The sequence below is a fragment of the Budorcas taxicolor genome, chromosome 22 (genome assembly GCF_023091745.1).
Source record: "Budorcas taxicolor isolate Tak-1 chromosome 22, Takin1.1, whole genome shotgun sequence".
In the NCBI taxonomy this organism is placed as follows: Eukaryota; Metazoa; Chordata; class Mammalia; order Artiodactyla; family Bovidae; genus Budorcas; species Budorcas taxicolor.
Window position 1 is genome coordinate 21353546 of NC_068931.1, and position 15353 is coordinate 21368898.

The 15353-nt window shown below is 42.3% G+C and overlaps 1 protein-coding gene across 4 annotated transcripts in view; it reads right to left on the bottom strand.

Moving 5' to 3' along the window:
- FHOD3 (formin homology 2 domain containing 3) overlaps positions 1 to 15353 on the bottom strand; it is a 530296-nt gene that overhangs the window by 366110 nt on the left and 148833 nt on the right. The window lies entirely within an intron of this gene.

Here is a 15353-nt window from a genome sequence, read left to right on the forward strand (position 1 = left end):
AACAAGGCTGTCAGACATGTGCTGAAGCCTTCTAGACCCCAATTCAGACCTCCTTGTCTCCAGGTCAACTTCCTTTAGACCTCAGCTTCAGTCTGGTCCTCCTTCTCTGTGTCTCCAAAGAACCCTGTGCTTCCATGCTTGCTGGCACTTCAAACAACGAAGTGCAATGGCCCATTTTCCTTCCCTCTCTCCCAGCTGGATGTGAGCTACCTGAAGGCAGGGTCCACACACATCCTTTGGTATATCCCCAGCATCTGACAGGCTACAGCTCATGGGGTCGCAAAGAGGCAGACACCACTGAGCAACTAAGCACACAGCATCTGACAGGATGCTTGGTCCACAGAGGCTACCTAACACATGCCAGGAGGCTGGGCACCTGTGTGAGGCATGCAGTCCAGCCACAAAGCACGTGCTTCTTAATGTAACTTACTTGCCCGCCAGCCATGTTCCAGGTGGTCAGAACACTGTGATGATGAAGATGCAGGAGGGCTGGCCTCTGGAACTGAGAACCCAGGGGTAGACTGACTTGAAACACATCACCATGCAAATAATTATGTAATTACAATTGGGGAAAACATCATCAAAAAAGCAAAAGTATAGCAGGGCCATAAGATCATGTAACTAGGCGACCTGACCATGTGAGCTATAAATTGTAAAAGCTTACCCAAGGCAATAGTGGAGGTTAGGGAGGAGGGGGATAAATCCAGCAGACAGTTATAACCCCTCTGCTTAAAATTTGAGGGAAAAAAAAAAACCTGGAGAAGAGCCAACAGCCAGCCTCAAGGGAATGGCTACACATGGCCTTAGCCAGACAACCTGAGGGAATGTAACTACTGAGCCATTTAAAAATGCCAAGTATGTGAACTATGTGGATATGTGGGGAGATATTAATAGACTTTATTATGGATTGGATTTTTTTCAACCATAAAGGTGCTTAGGTTCATTAACAAAAATTTTGGAACTCAGCCTCAGCCAATCCTGTCAAGATAATCTCTGTATTCCTGGTGGGGGGCGGGGGAACAGCACTGGTGGCCTTTGGGGTCTTGGGGCAGAATAGGAGCACCAGGAGGGCTGAGGACATCCTCCACTGGAGCTGTCATTTTCCAGATGCAGACTCAGAGTTGGCTGGTCAGAGCGCCCACCTGGGACAGTGCTTCACATCCCTTCCATCCCACGAGCGTGCAACCCTTCCACGGGGCTCCTCAAATAAGGAAGCGGGCGAGTAACCACATCCTCCATGAGGAAGAAAAGGCTTTCCCCCAGGCGGATGCAGAATGGCTTGTTGAAATACCCTGGAGCCTGCTCCTACTACAGACGATGACAGCTGCCCATCTTCTTGGCAGGTGGCTGGCTGAATGGCCCCTACATTTATCCAAGGTGAGGGGTTCAATCCTTAGTTCTGCAAAGCATGGAGTCTGGACCAGCAACATCAGCATCACCCGGGAGCTTGAGAGACACACAGAACCTTGGTCCCCTCACACAAACCTACTGAAACATCATCTGCATTTTAACAACATCCCCAGGAGAGTCACACGCACATTAAGGTATGAGAAGCACTGATTCAGCCCTAGGACACAGAAGGACTCATTTCCTCATTCCTCAGACATTCACTGACTTCTCTGCTGTATCCGGGGCAGATCCAAAGATATGACAAGGCACCGACGAGGGCCAGGAGGGGAGACAGCCAGGTGAGCTAGTGATGCCGCTACCCTTCTGCAGCCCTGGAGAGAGGAAATCCATGGCTGAAAAACTGAAGATCCTTTCAGAAGGAAGCCATAGAGTCCAGGGTCATGGATAGATCAATGAAAATCTTTAGAAAAAGTATACTCTAAATACAATGACCTTACTTTGCCAATAAAGGTCCATACAGTCAAAGCTGCAACCTAGACAACATATTAAAAACCAGAGACATTACTTTGCCAACAAAAGTCCATCTATTCAAGGCTATGGTTTTTCCAGTAGTCAAGCATGGATGCAAGAGTTGGACCATAAAGAAAGCTGAGCACCGAAGAACTGATGTTTTCAAACTGTGGTGCTGGAGAAGACTCCTGAGAGTCCCTTGGACTATAAGGAGATCAAACCAGTCAATCCTAAAGGAAATCAACCCTGAATATGCATTGGAAAGACTGATGCTGAAGCTCCAATATTTTGGCCACCTGATGAGAAGAGCCAACTCATTAGAAAAACTCCTGATGCTGGGAAAGCCTGCGGGTAGGAGGAAGAGGGGACAACAGAGGATGAGGTGGTTAGATAGCATCACTGACTCAATGGAAATGAGTTTGAGCGAACTTTGGGAGATGGTGAAGGGCAGGGAAGCCTGGAGTGCTGCAGTCCATGGGGTCACAAAGATTCGGACACGATTGAGCGACTGAACAATACAATGAAGGAGCCCCCTTGATTTAAAAAAAAAAAAAAAAAAACCCTCAAGGGCCTTTTACACACCTTTCATCAGTAGGATGCTATACTATTGCTTTCCATTTGGCATCCTCTCCTGGCTGACACTTTCACATTCTCTCTTGCCCACAGTTTCTGTGAGATGCGAACAGATTAACTTTGTTGTGTTGCAGATAACACAGATCCTAAATGGCCTACATCAGCACCTGACTGTGTTCAGCATGACTTGGTGTTCAAGGTAAACAGAGTCATCCAAGGTGAACCCAGACATGCTCGGGCCAGGCTGCAAAGGGTCTGGACCTTACCCCACACCCACAGAGAGGTCAGAGCAGAATCAGAACTGTTTTTCAAAGAGAAAACTTGGATCCCTGAGTGGAGAAGAAGCTGGAGAAAAGAACCAGGAGGCAAGAATGGGGAGCAGATGAGAGTGAGGGCCTGAGCCAAGGCAGGGAGAGGACGGCATGGAGAGAGTGAGGCTGGGAGGTTTCAGGCAGTGGACACCAGGCACAGTCTCCACACCCAGGTGAATGGGCAGGATAAGGGAGCTGGCTGGGCCTCAGGGTTGGGGATCATCATCAGATAAGAGATCTGCTAAAGGGACTTCCCTGGTGATTAAGATTTGGTTTAGGTTTGGTTAAGATTTGTTTGGAAGGTTTAGTTTGCCTTCCAATGCAGGAGGTGTGGGTTCGATCCCTGGTTGGGGAGCTAAGATTCCCCCATGCCCCACAGCTAAAAAAAGCCAAAGCATAACACAGAAGTGATACTGTGCATGCTTAGTCACTCAACCATGTTGACTCTTTGAGACCCCAAGGCCAGGCTCCTCTGCCCATGGGATTTTTCAGGCAAGAATTCCAGAGTGGGTTGCCATTTCCTCCTCCAGAAGCAATACTGTAACAAATTCAATTAACTCCTTCAAATCGTCCACCTCAAAAGAGATCTACGGATGGGTCAATACACTGAGGGGCTACAAGACATGACATCCCGGGAATTGACAGAGATCCAGGTCAGAGGAGAGGAGCTAGGCAGAAATGCTCCTGAAGTCAGAGCTGGAGGAGAGCAGACAGACTGAGACGAGAAGAAAGAGCCAAAGAGGGGCGTCACATCAGGAGCTGGAAAAGGACTCGGAGGAGCTGCCAGAAAGAAAGAGGAGAAAGAAAGAAAAAGGGAGAAAGCAGGGCAGCCTGTTGCCAGTGGAGCCAGTGGGAGAGGATGATTTAAAAATCACAGATGGCAAACAGCCTCCAGGACTTGGGAGAGAGCGAGGACACATGGAAAAAGGTCTCTGCGTTTGCAAGCACCAAGCTGCTGAACCTGAAAGCACACTTCCTGTCCGATGGCATCAGTGAGGAAGTGCAGACAGAGGGCTGGGGTGCCGGCGTGTCCTCAGAGCCGAAGCAGCAGCGGTTGCTGACAACACCCACTGTGCTGGTCTGCTTGGCAAACCTAAGCAGATAAACCTAAGTTATTTCTGGATAACGCCTTCTATGGTCAAATGTTCTTTGTGGAGCTACTTAAGGTATTCACCAAGGCTCCCTGTAGCCCTGTGGTGGAAAACACTACTAAACTGGTCCAGGGACCCTACAAGCCACCTCTGCAGAGGTGGGAGGCAGAGGGCAGGCCAGGAGAGATGCCACCGAAAATAAATGCTCCCAAGGAGAAACCGAACATTCATTTCTATGCATCTCAAACAACCCGGGCTGAAGAATTAGTTTGTCAGGTTGTAGTTTCCAATCCACTGTTGACCAATGCCTTGGTAAACTATTTGCAACAAAAATGAATGACCGGTAAAGGACATACAACAGGACCCACGAATGCATACCATTATCATTAGCCTTAATACTAACAAAATCCTGTCTTAATATAATCTGAACAAACATAATTCAGAAAAAATAAAAGAATTACACAAAATAGCATACAAAAGAAAGCATACAGACAATTAAATCACAATTACTCTCACAAATTTGTTGTAGCACAAAAAGTTGCAAGTGAAATTGATTTACCACATTAAAACCTAATACACGTACAATGAATAAAAGCTATGTATTATCAGTATTTAAAGTCTTTAGATGGGAAAAACTACTCTAGTTTTTGCTTGTTAACTTATCTATTCTAGGGTGGATCTACAAAGCTACTCTCAGGGGATAATGTATAGGTAAGTTGTTTCCTATTTTGTTTTAGTAACACCCATCACATTGTAAAAAACCAGTCTTGCAGAGGTATGTTGATGGAAATGGGTGAAAAGAATTTAGCACAACTTCGACAAGCTCAGAACATTAATTTTTAACTTTTATTCAAAATGAAAGCAGATGATGCCATGTTTTCAAATGCATCTTCAATCCTTCAGTAGTTGCCAATTTCGCAATCGATCCTGGGTAGTTACTGTTAAAAATTACCTTTTGATGAGATCCATAAATGTCACAAGCCTGCCTTTTTGGATAGAAAATAAAATTCAAAATGCTTGATAAAATCATTTAGTATTCAGTGATACTGTTTCGTAGAGATGCAACGTCAAGATCATTACCTGCTTCGGTAATAGCTATAGCTACTAGTGGCTGGGAGGTTTCAGGCAGTGGACACCAGGCACGATCATGGAACATAAACCAGCAATCTGCAAACTCTGTTCTTCTAAACATACAGCTTTTGTTTCTGTCTTTTGATCTTATCTGCCATTTATTAATAAAAATATGTTGCATTCCTTTGTTGCATGGAAGTTTCAATGCCTAAGATATCAAACAACTAAGCAAGTCTGGCTAACTCCTATTCTTAAAAAATTGAGAACAAACTGGTTTCCTGTCTTCAAAAAATACTACAGTTTATTTTACAGTTCATTTTCGAGAGATGTGTTTTCCACAGACAACCACGATACCTCAGGATGCAGTAACAGTTTGAAATAATTAGCATCCATATTATGGGAGGATAATTACTGTCACATAAAGGAGGATAATCTTTAAGGCTTTTGCATATTTACAATTTTTACATCATCACTAAGCACACTGTTCAGATGGCATTCTTCTGAACCACAGCCTTCTCAGTGGAGGGGGGAGTAGGGTGATTTACACTCTAAGCACGCTTCTTAATCCATGTGGCTGCTCTAGAATATTCTTCTATGCTGTCAGGACACATTGCCTTAGGCAAAACTCAAATTTCAAACTAAACTTGCTGACAGTGTAATTTTTCATGGTTTTATATAGTAGTTTAGAATTAGTTTTATCAGCAATGAAATTAAAAAGAATTCTTCCTATATCAACATCATGTTCAAATTACACATTTACTAGAATTGCCAATTAGTAAACTATAGTGAAAAATTCTCTACTATTTGTTCTGTGCATTGGCTTTCTGTATCATTAGCCAGTTTCTGAATACATCATTAGAAAGTGGTACTGAGCCATTTTCTTGGCCACAGAGTCACCGAACATTCCCACATCAGCATCCTTGATGCAGCCCTTCATCACTGTGTGGACAAAGATATACTGTCTTTTTATTCCTAGCAAACTGTTCTTTAATAATAAGACTACAGAACACTCATGCTGACATATGAAATAGTGAACAAAAGCATCTGTCAGCTCTTTCAACTGAACACTTTCTTTCAAAGAATTCTTTTTGCTTTTCACTATATTTCTTTGGTTTATCTGAAAATGCTTTTAAGAATTAATGGTCTGATCTCTTCATCAGCCAGTACTTTCTCAGAAAATAATATATTGTTTTTAGTAGCTTATTTGGCTAATTATAGCTACAAAACTGAACTGAATGTATGAAGGTTAATACTGTCAACTAAAACTAATATCAAATCTTTTGCTTTCAAATGACTTCCATTGTCACCTTTTAGTTTACTACTACTGTTCACACAGAAAAGACTTTTCTCAACAACAAAAAAAAGTCCAGTGACATTTGTTTTGCCAGTATTAAATTAAAGTTAAGAATAATTAATATATTTTTACTGACAACATTCTAACAATATTAAGCTATAAAAAACTGCATACATGAAGAACTCATAACTCAAAGAAGACAAACAATCCAATAAAAAAGAATGGGCAAAGGTTTTGGGCAGATACTTCACAAAGAAGATATTTGGATGGCCAATAAGCATGTGAAATGAAGTTCATCACTATTTGTCATCAGAGAAAAACAAACCAGATCCCAGATGAAATACAATGACAGGCCTATTAGAATGACTAATACTTAAAAAACTGGAATACCCAGTGTTGGCATGGTTATGGAACAACTGGAATTCTCTTGCACTGCTGGTATTAATGTAAAATGGCATAATCATTTTGGGAAAAAAATTGGTCAGTTTCCTATTAAACATACACTTACCATATTACTCATCAATTCCATTTCTAGGTATTTATACAAGAAAAATGAAAAATATATAAAGCATGTACATATATGTTTACAGAAGTTTTACTCATAATGGCCAAAATTAGAAACACAAGTGTCAATAAATACTTGACATTTGATAAATAGTTAAACAAACTGTGGTATGTCCACACAATGGCTTAGTCATCAGCAATAAAATATAATATACTATCAATAACACAACAACATAAATGGGTCTTAAAATCATTGTGAATAAAAGAAGTCAGACCAAAAAAAAAACAAAAACAAAAACAAAAACAGCACATAGTGAATAAGTAATTCCATTTTTGTGAAGCTCTAGAAAAGACAGATTCAATCTGTAGTGACAAAAGGTGCAGCAGTGATTACCAGTGGCTTGAAGGGAAGAAGTGAGAAAGGGGACACAGTCTAGAATGACTGAGAAGGGGCAAAAGAGAGCTTTTTAGAAGCACATGCTCAATCACTCAGTTGTGTCTGACTCTGAGATCCCATAGACTGTAGCCCGGCAGGGTCCTCTGTCCAGGGGATTCTCCCAAGGAAGAATACTGGAGTGAGTTGCCATTTCCTCCACAAGCAGATCTTCCCAGCCCAGGGACTGAACTTGCGTCTCCTGCCTTGCAGATTCTCGGCCACTGAGCCACCAAGGCAGCCCTTCTAGGAACATAGCCATGCTCTATACCTTGAATTTATATAGGTGCGTTTTTCTGAAATGAAAGGTATAACTCAATATAGTTGATCAAAAATAAAATCACTCCTTGTAGCATTAGTTCTGATGTTACACATGACTGATACATGCCTCATATGCCACATGAGTCCAACAACATCCAACCTTCCCTATACTCTGGCTAATACGATTTGGCTATTGATCCGTTTCTTGGATACTCTAGTAACGTTGAATTTTTATAAATGTTTCTAAATGCTTACTCTTAGGTCCTAAACTTAACTCACTGCGAACTGATAAACAGTTCATGAACTAGCAGTAATCTATGGACAACACTTTATCCATCTGTCTAAATCCCATGCTCAGAATATTCTGGATTCAGTAAAATTACAACTTGCATTAAGACTGAGCAAATTTTCTAACCTCTTCACTTATGGTAAAAGTAGTACTAGAGCACATTCCCACAGAGAACTTGGTAAAATTAATAATAAAGTACTAATGAGTGAACTTGAGGAGGAAAGTGAAGTGAAGTGAAAGTTGCTCAGTCCTGTCCAACTCTTTGTGACGCCATAGACTATACAGTTCATGGGATTCTCCAGGCCAGAATACTGGAGTGGGTAGCCTTTCCCTTCTCCAGGGGATCTTCCCAACCCAGGGATCGCACCCAGGTCTCCCACATTGCAGGTGGATTCTTTATCAGCTGAACCACAAGGGAAGCCCTGAGGAGGAGAGGAATGTAAGAAAAAATCGTTGCTAATCCTGTGCAGTTCTTTGAGGCTTAAGTGAACAAGGGTTCAGAGTGTAGTAGACAGAATTCTGAGATGGCCCCAAGATTCCCTTCCGTGGTACACAAACTCTGTATAATCCTCTTCCCACGAATGTGGGTGAGACCAGAGAATGTGGCGGGCTATTACTCCCATGGTTAGATACACTGTATATATACCAAAGATGGCAGAATTTTGTAGATGTTATTAGTCCCATATCAGTTTGAGTTCATCAAAGGGGAGATTTCCTGGAGGGGGCGAGGGGTGGGGACCTAATCAAGTGAGCCCTTTAATAAAGGGTATGGAGGTAAGAGATAAGAATCAGCAGAGGAGTTTTGCTGTTGATCTTCAATTAGCAACTGCCACTAATGGGTTGAAGAGGGAACCACATAATAGGGGAAGGCAGACAGTCTGTAGAAGCTGAGGACTCAGTCTTCCAACCTCAAGGACTTGAATCCCACCAACAACCAGTGAGCTTGGGAGAAGAACCTGAGCCTCAGATGAGAACACGGCCTGGCTGACACTTTTATTTCAGCCCAGTGAGACCCTGAGTCCCCCAGGTAAGCAAAGCTGGGGTAAGTTGCTGATTTAAGTGTTAGAAATAAGTTGTTAACAGAAAGTGTTGTTTTGAGGCCTAACTCGGTGGTAATTTACTATGCAATGAAAGAAAACTAATAAAGGGGGAATCCAAAAGTAAAACTTCTGTGTACATACTGCTAACTTTTGACAAGTTTCCATCCCAAAGACATGCAAGTGTATGGAGATATTGTCATGGAAGGAAAGCATGTGTGACCTGGAAACGATTTGTCTCAATGGACAGAAAAGCTCCTTTGGAGGGAGGCTACAAGGAAATGAGGCAACAGGAGCATCTGGAACAGACCAGATCTTGCTTCAAATTCAGCCTCTAGCCCTGACTGATCCTATGGGCTGTGGGAAATCATGTCATTTTTCTACATCCCATTTTTAGTATCTAAAAGACAGAGAAGTTAAATACCTACTAAATCGGTTAAGTTTCTATGACTGTAAGCAAGAGAGTCTCTTGCTCCTTGCTTGCTCCTTGAAAGAAAAGCTATGACCAATCTAGGCAGCATATTAAGAAGCAAAAACATTACTTTGCCAACAAAGGTCTGTCTAGTCAAAGCTATGGTTTTTCCAGTAGTCATGTAGTCATGTATGGATGTGAGAGTTGGACTATAAAGAAAGCTGAGTGCCAAAGAATTGATGGTTTTGAACTGCAGTGTTGGAGAAGACTCTTGAGAGTCCCTTGGACTGCAAGGAGATCCAACCAGTACATCCTAAAGGAAATCATTCCTGAATATTCATTGGAAGGACTGATACTGAAGCTGAAACTCCAACACTTTGGCCACCTGATGCAAAGAACTGACTCATTTGAAAAGACCCTGATGCTGGCAAAGACTGAAGGCAGGAGGAGAAGGGGATGACAGAGGATGAGATGGTTGGATGACATCCACAAACTCGATGGACATGAGTTTGAGCAAGCACCAGGAGTTGGTGATGGACAGGGAAGCCTGGCTTGCTGTAGTCCATGGGGTCGCAAAGAGTCGGACACAACTGAGCAGCTGAAATGAACTGAACTGAACTGAAGCAAAAGAGTAACTGGCTTTTAAAAAGAAAAAGAAAAATGCATTAACAGTATGAGTAGCTGTCAGAATCCAAAGAAAAGCTAATGGCTGGGCCTTGGGAAGGGCCAGAAGTAGGGTATCCCTGGGGATGAGGGCAACAAATTATAAGGAGTCTTTTCAGAGGACTCTGCTGTTGAATCAGCTTCATCCTTGTGGAACTTACATCATGATCAGGATTCCAAGAAGAGAGATGCCCACTGGGGACCCAGCACCAGGGAGATCTGATGTAACTTGATTCATAGGCAAGCCTCCACTAGGACCTCCCCTCATATCCTTAGAGAAGGATGGCCCCCCAAAGGGAAAGCAAGTGCTGCTACCAGGGAAAGTGGGAAAAGAGACAGGTAGAAACAGCAGAGAGCCCCCATACCACCTCATGGAATGGAAAGCATGAAAAAAAGGCTTTACACACAGCAAGTGCTCAAAATAGCAGCAATTACTAGTCTCACCCAATTTGTCAGTCTCATAAAATATGGTTGGAAACATTCAACTACATATTAAAGTTATATGCTGTTAGACATTACTTGTTAGCTTTTATTAATAAAATTCACACATTATCTTTTTGGCCCTGGTTTTGCTGTTCTTCCAAAACTCCCAATACATATTCTAAAAGAAGTATGCAGCTCCATACAATATCAGTAAAATTTTCTCATCCATCTTCCCTTACACAAGTTCTTCAATTTTATTAATCCAATGCTTAACTTGTCCACTGAGTATTTAAATGAAAGACTCATGTGTACTAAGCTTCAGGCCATGTGTACTAAGCTTCTGGTGTGCTAGATGGTTCAATTGGGGGTCTTTCTTTAATTTTGGATTGTGAGTCCATCTTCAGAAATACTTGATCATGGGAATCCCATGCAGCCTGAGTACGGACTGTCCCTCAAGAAAAGCATCCCCACTTTGGGCCCCTCTTAATGTAATTAATCAGATTAAGGATTCTTACACAAGTAATGTCATTTAAACCCCAAACCCAAGTGAGGGTACACCTGAGACTATAAATCCTACCACACCTGTCTCAAGCTAGAGGGGATAAACTTCCTACTCATCTCCCTAGTCTGGGGGGCATATTTTCCCTGGCCATTCTTTCACCGAGCATGTGGTCCCGAGGCGTCTGACTTTAAACAGGAATGCTTACACTCCAAAAACCTAAGGTCTCCTAGGTCCTCCTAGGAGACAGCCTCCTAGGTCCTCTGCAGTCACCAAAACTGGCCCATTTTTGCAAGGTTGCTCTGGTATCAGCTCACATCATTCTCACTGATGAAAAAAATTTTGAACACTAGTGATTTCCTGTCATTTCTGCCATACACTTAAAAGGATACTCAATGTTTTACAGCCAGCAGTACCAAGTGGTTTGTGACAGCAGGGTTTTCAAGATATCTCAACTACTATCTTCCAGGAACAGAAGCCCAGGGTACACAATCAACAACCACGAACTATCCTAAGCTGAGTATTTTTTCCTTTACACTAGCTATTCAAGCAAAATAATTTAAATCTCATTTAGTCTAGCCTCTCACCCATAGAAGATGTGTCCCACTAGCTGCTGGAAAAAATCAAATGAACACATTTTTAAAAGATGCTGAAAAATGCAGATAATTAGAAAGAAGAAACAACACCCATCTTGCAACTATTAGACATACAGTTTGTTTACTTATTTTTTTCATAATTTGATTTTTTTATTTTCTGAAATAAAACCAACATACATTGTACAAACCATATCTACTGATGGAATAAGTGAAAAATTATACCCAAAAAATCATAAGGAAAAAAATTCAGGTGAACAACAGACTGGTTCCAAATAGGAAAAGGAGTACGTCAAGGCTGTATATTGTCACCCTGCTCATTTAACTTATATGCAGAGTACATCATGAGAAACGCTGGGCTGGAGGAAGCACAAGCTGGAATCAAGATTGCCGGGAGAAATATCAATAACCTCAAATATGCAGATGACACCACCTTTATGGCAGAAAGTGAAGAGGAACTAAAAAGCCTCTTGACGAACGTGAAAGAGGAGAGTGAAAAAGTTTGCTTAAAGCTCAACATTCAGAAAATGAAGATCATGGCATCTGGTCCCATCACTTCATGGCATATAGATGGGGAAACAGTGGAAACAGTATCAGACTTTATATTTTGGGGCTCCAATATCACTGCAGATGGTGACTGCAGCCATGAAATTAAGATGCTTACTCCTTGGAAGGAAAGTTTTTACCAACCTAGATAGCATATTGAAAAGCAGAGAGATTACTTTGCCAACAAAGGTCCATCTAGTCAAGGCTATGGTTTTTTCAGTGGTCATGTATGGAAGTGAGAGTTGGGACTGTGAAGAAAGCTGAGCACCGAAGAATTGATGCTTGTGAACTGTGGTGTTGGAGAAGACTCTTGAGAGTCCCTTGGACTGCAAGGAGATCCAACCAGTCCATTCTGAAGGAGATCAGCCCTGGGATTTCTTTAGAAGGAATGATGCTAAAGCTGAAACTTCAATACTTTGGCCACCTCATGCAAAGAGTTGACTCATTGGAAAAAAATCTCTGATGCTGGGAGGGATTGGGGGCAGGAGGAGAAGGGGACGACAGAGGATGAGATGGCTGGATGGCATCACCGACTTGATGGTCGTGAGTTTGAGTGAACTCCGGGAGTTGGTGATGGACAGGGAGGCCTGGCGTGCTGCGATTCATGGGGTCGCAAAGAGTCGGACACAACTGAGCGACTGAACTGAACTGAACTGTACAATACTTATTAGAATTCATTCTTATAAACAATTCTTTATGTTTATGTTTTGTATTTCATAAGATTTCCTTACAATTGATTCCCCGAAATTACTGGGACAAAGAGAATAAATTTGTAAAGATCTTTCCTAATAATAATAAAAGTAATACATAAGTACATGTTGCTTAACTGCTTTCCTAAAGGGTTGCACACCCAAAGCAAAAGCAGTTTAAGAACACTTTATGGTGTCCTATTAAGTCTGGGTTATATGAGTGATTTTATTCAAGAGTCAATGAGCCTAAGACATTTGAACAATTAATGGGAAGGTAAAACAGAAAAACAAGGCTTTAATCTAAACTGCAAAGGCAGAGAATCATAGCACCAAGAAGAAAAGCCATGCCCTCCAAACGATACAGTCCAAACATATGGTAAAGAACTCTGAGCAAAAGTCAAGGAACAGCGTTATTATATAGGAGGTTAAGCATCTGCTTTTCAAAAGCAGCAGGAAGGTGCCATTTACTGCCCTCTGCGGTTGACCACAACCCATGAGTCTCAGTACTGTCTTGGTCGGTCCCAGTGGATTGCCTTCCTCCCTTCCACGTGTGACCCTGACACACCGAGAGAAGGACCAGCACAGCAGGGCACACAGCACACACTCCCAGGCCTCCTGAGATGACAACTTGCAATCAGGGGACTAATTTCAGAGACCCCAAGGTTCCTTCCCCCTATCTATGGAAGATGAAGTTGGCCGGGGCAGACCTACCCTCTTTGCTAGGAAAAGACCTTTAATATAAATCTGAAGCTGGTAATTCTGTTGTCAACCTTCCCACCCACCGAAGTTAAGGAAACAGAAAGATACATCTCACCAATTTCGAAACAGCAACCGCCAAAATCGACAGTCCTCTTTAAAATTTAAAAACTAGAGAAAGAAAGGAAAGTCTTTAAACCAGTATCCAGCTGGCGCTCTGTGGACTCTTTGTAGAGTGGACTTCAAATTACAAATTAGAGTAAAACAACAGGAGCAAAAATAAAGAGCAATCAGGGTCTGTTTCTGCAAAAATCTCCAGGACGACCATGGTCCTGACGGGCCTGGCCGCTCGTGCCAGCTGTAATAACTGCTCTGAAAATCACAGCTCCCCTCGAGGCAGAGCTTTCTTGGTAAAACAAAGCTATGATTACTGGAAGGCGGAAATGCTCAAAAAGAATCACCAGAGGAAAACAGGATTTTTTTTTTTTAATCTTCAGATTTCCTCAAGTGGAGTCAACCTTCAGTGACTAAATGCAAAACAAATTCTGGTGACATGTTCCCCCATATACTCCCTCCAGGGACTGCACATTATTCAGGTAACAAGTTTGTTTTATCATTACAGTTACATTCAACAAAATTTGCGCTCTGCAGAACAGTCCCAGTTTCTCTTGCTTCTCTGGAAACTTCCCACTTAAAGGACAGTCCTATACAGGGCTAAAAGAATCAGCCTGCCCATGCAGGAGACATGAGTTTGATCCCTGGGTCGCGAAGATCCCCTGGAGGAGGGAATGGCAACCCACGCCAGTATTCTTGCCTGGAAAATCCCATGGACAGAGGAGCCTGGCAGGCTATATATAGTCCATGGGGTCAGAAAAGTCAGACACAACTGAGTATGCACGACGATCACAGTTTCCCTCTATAGTATTACACAACCCAAATTATAATCATAAACTCATCTCTAAACCATATGCTATTGAGACTGAAATTAAAACAAAATGCAGAGTGCCCAGGACTGCAGAATTTAAGATTTGGAAGGGACCTCAGAGGGCGCGAAAGTCTACTTTCCACACGCTGAAAATGCATCCTCACCCAGCCAATAGGCTTGCTCAAACCTGAGCCCAGTACGTCCACCAGTAACCTCTCCCCACAGAAGTAGTGCTGCCCAAGGGAGCCACCCAGAACAGGCCTGCTCCTTCCTCAAGACAGTCATGAAAATCAGGAAGATGCTCTTCACAACCCGGCCAGGTTTCAAGGCCAGGCCTCCCTAAGCCCTCTGGCTGCCCCCAAATTCTCCTGCGTGCTGTTCAGGACACCCTTCAGTCAGAGGCCCCCCCTAAGATGTGGCTTACAGAGCACTGCAGCCAGAGTCGACATATCCCTTTGAAAGAATATAAAGCTTTACAGACCATCTCAACCTATACAGCTTTATTTTTTGTAAAATGTAGTCAACTAAAGCATACAGGATGAAATGGCTAGATAGTATCACTGACTCAAAGGATACAAATCTGAGCAAACTCCAGGAGACAGTGAAGGACAAGGAAGCCTGGCCTGCTGCAGTCCATGGGCCTCAATGAGTCAGACATGACTTAGTGACTGAACAACAGCAAAGCACACTGCTCATCTTTTATAAAAATGCTATTTCTCAGTATCTTTCTATACTCATCCACATTTTACCCAAGAGACAGAACATTTATTTCAATTATGTTCCACTTTTTTTGTTGATTCCAACCTGTCAACATCTCAACTTTGTCATAAAACATTAGGTACTCCTATCAGCTTTCCGTCACTTTCAACCCTTTTGAGTAAGCCCTCTAGATATAGAACACTAATTTTTTTAGGTGACGATATGACAGCCTTATGACATCCAGTGAATCTGCCTGTCCCTTTCTGATGGCTCAAAACAAAAACAAAAAACACCAACCAGATTGTTTTTAAATAAATGGTGAGTTCATCTAACATCTAGCCCACAAGGATATTATAAGAAGCCCTATCAAATGTATTCCTAAAATAACATCAAACAGCCCAAAGTCACTTCCATTCACTCTTAGCTAACCTAAGACATTGGTTCCTAGTAATTCTACAGTCGTTTAGAAATTCTAACAATATGC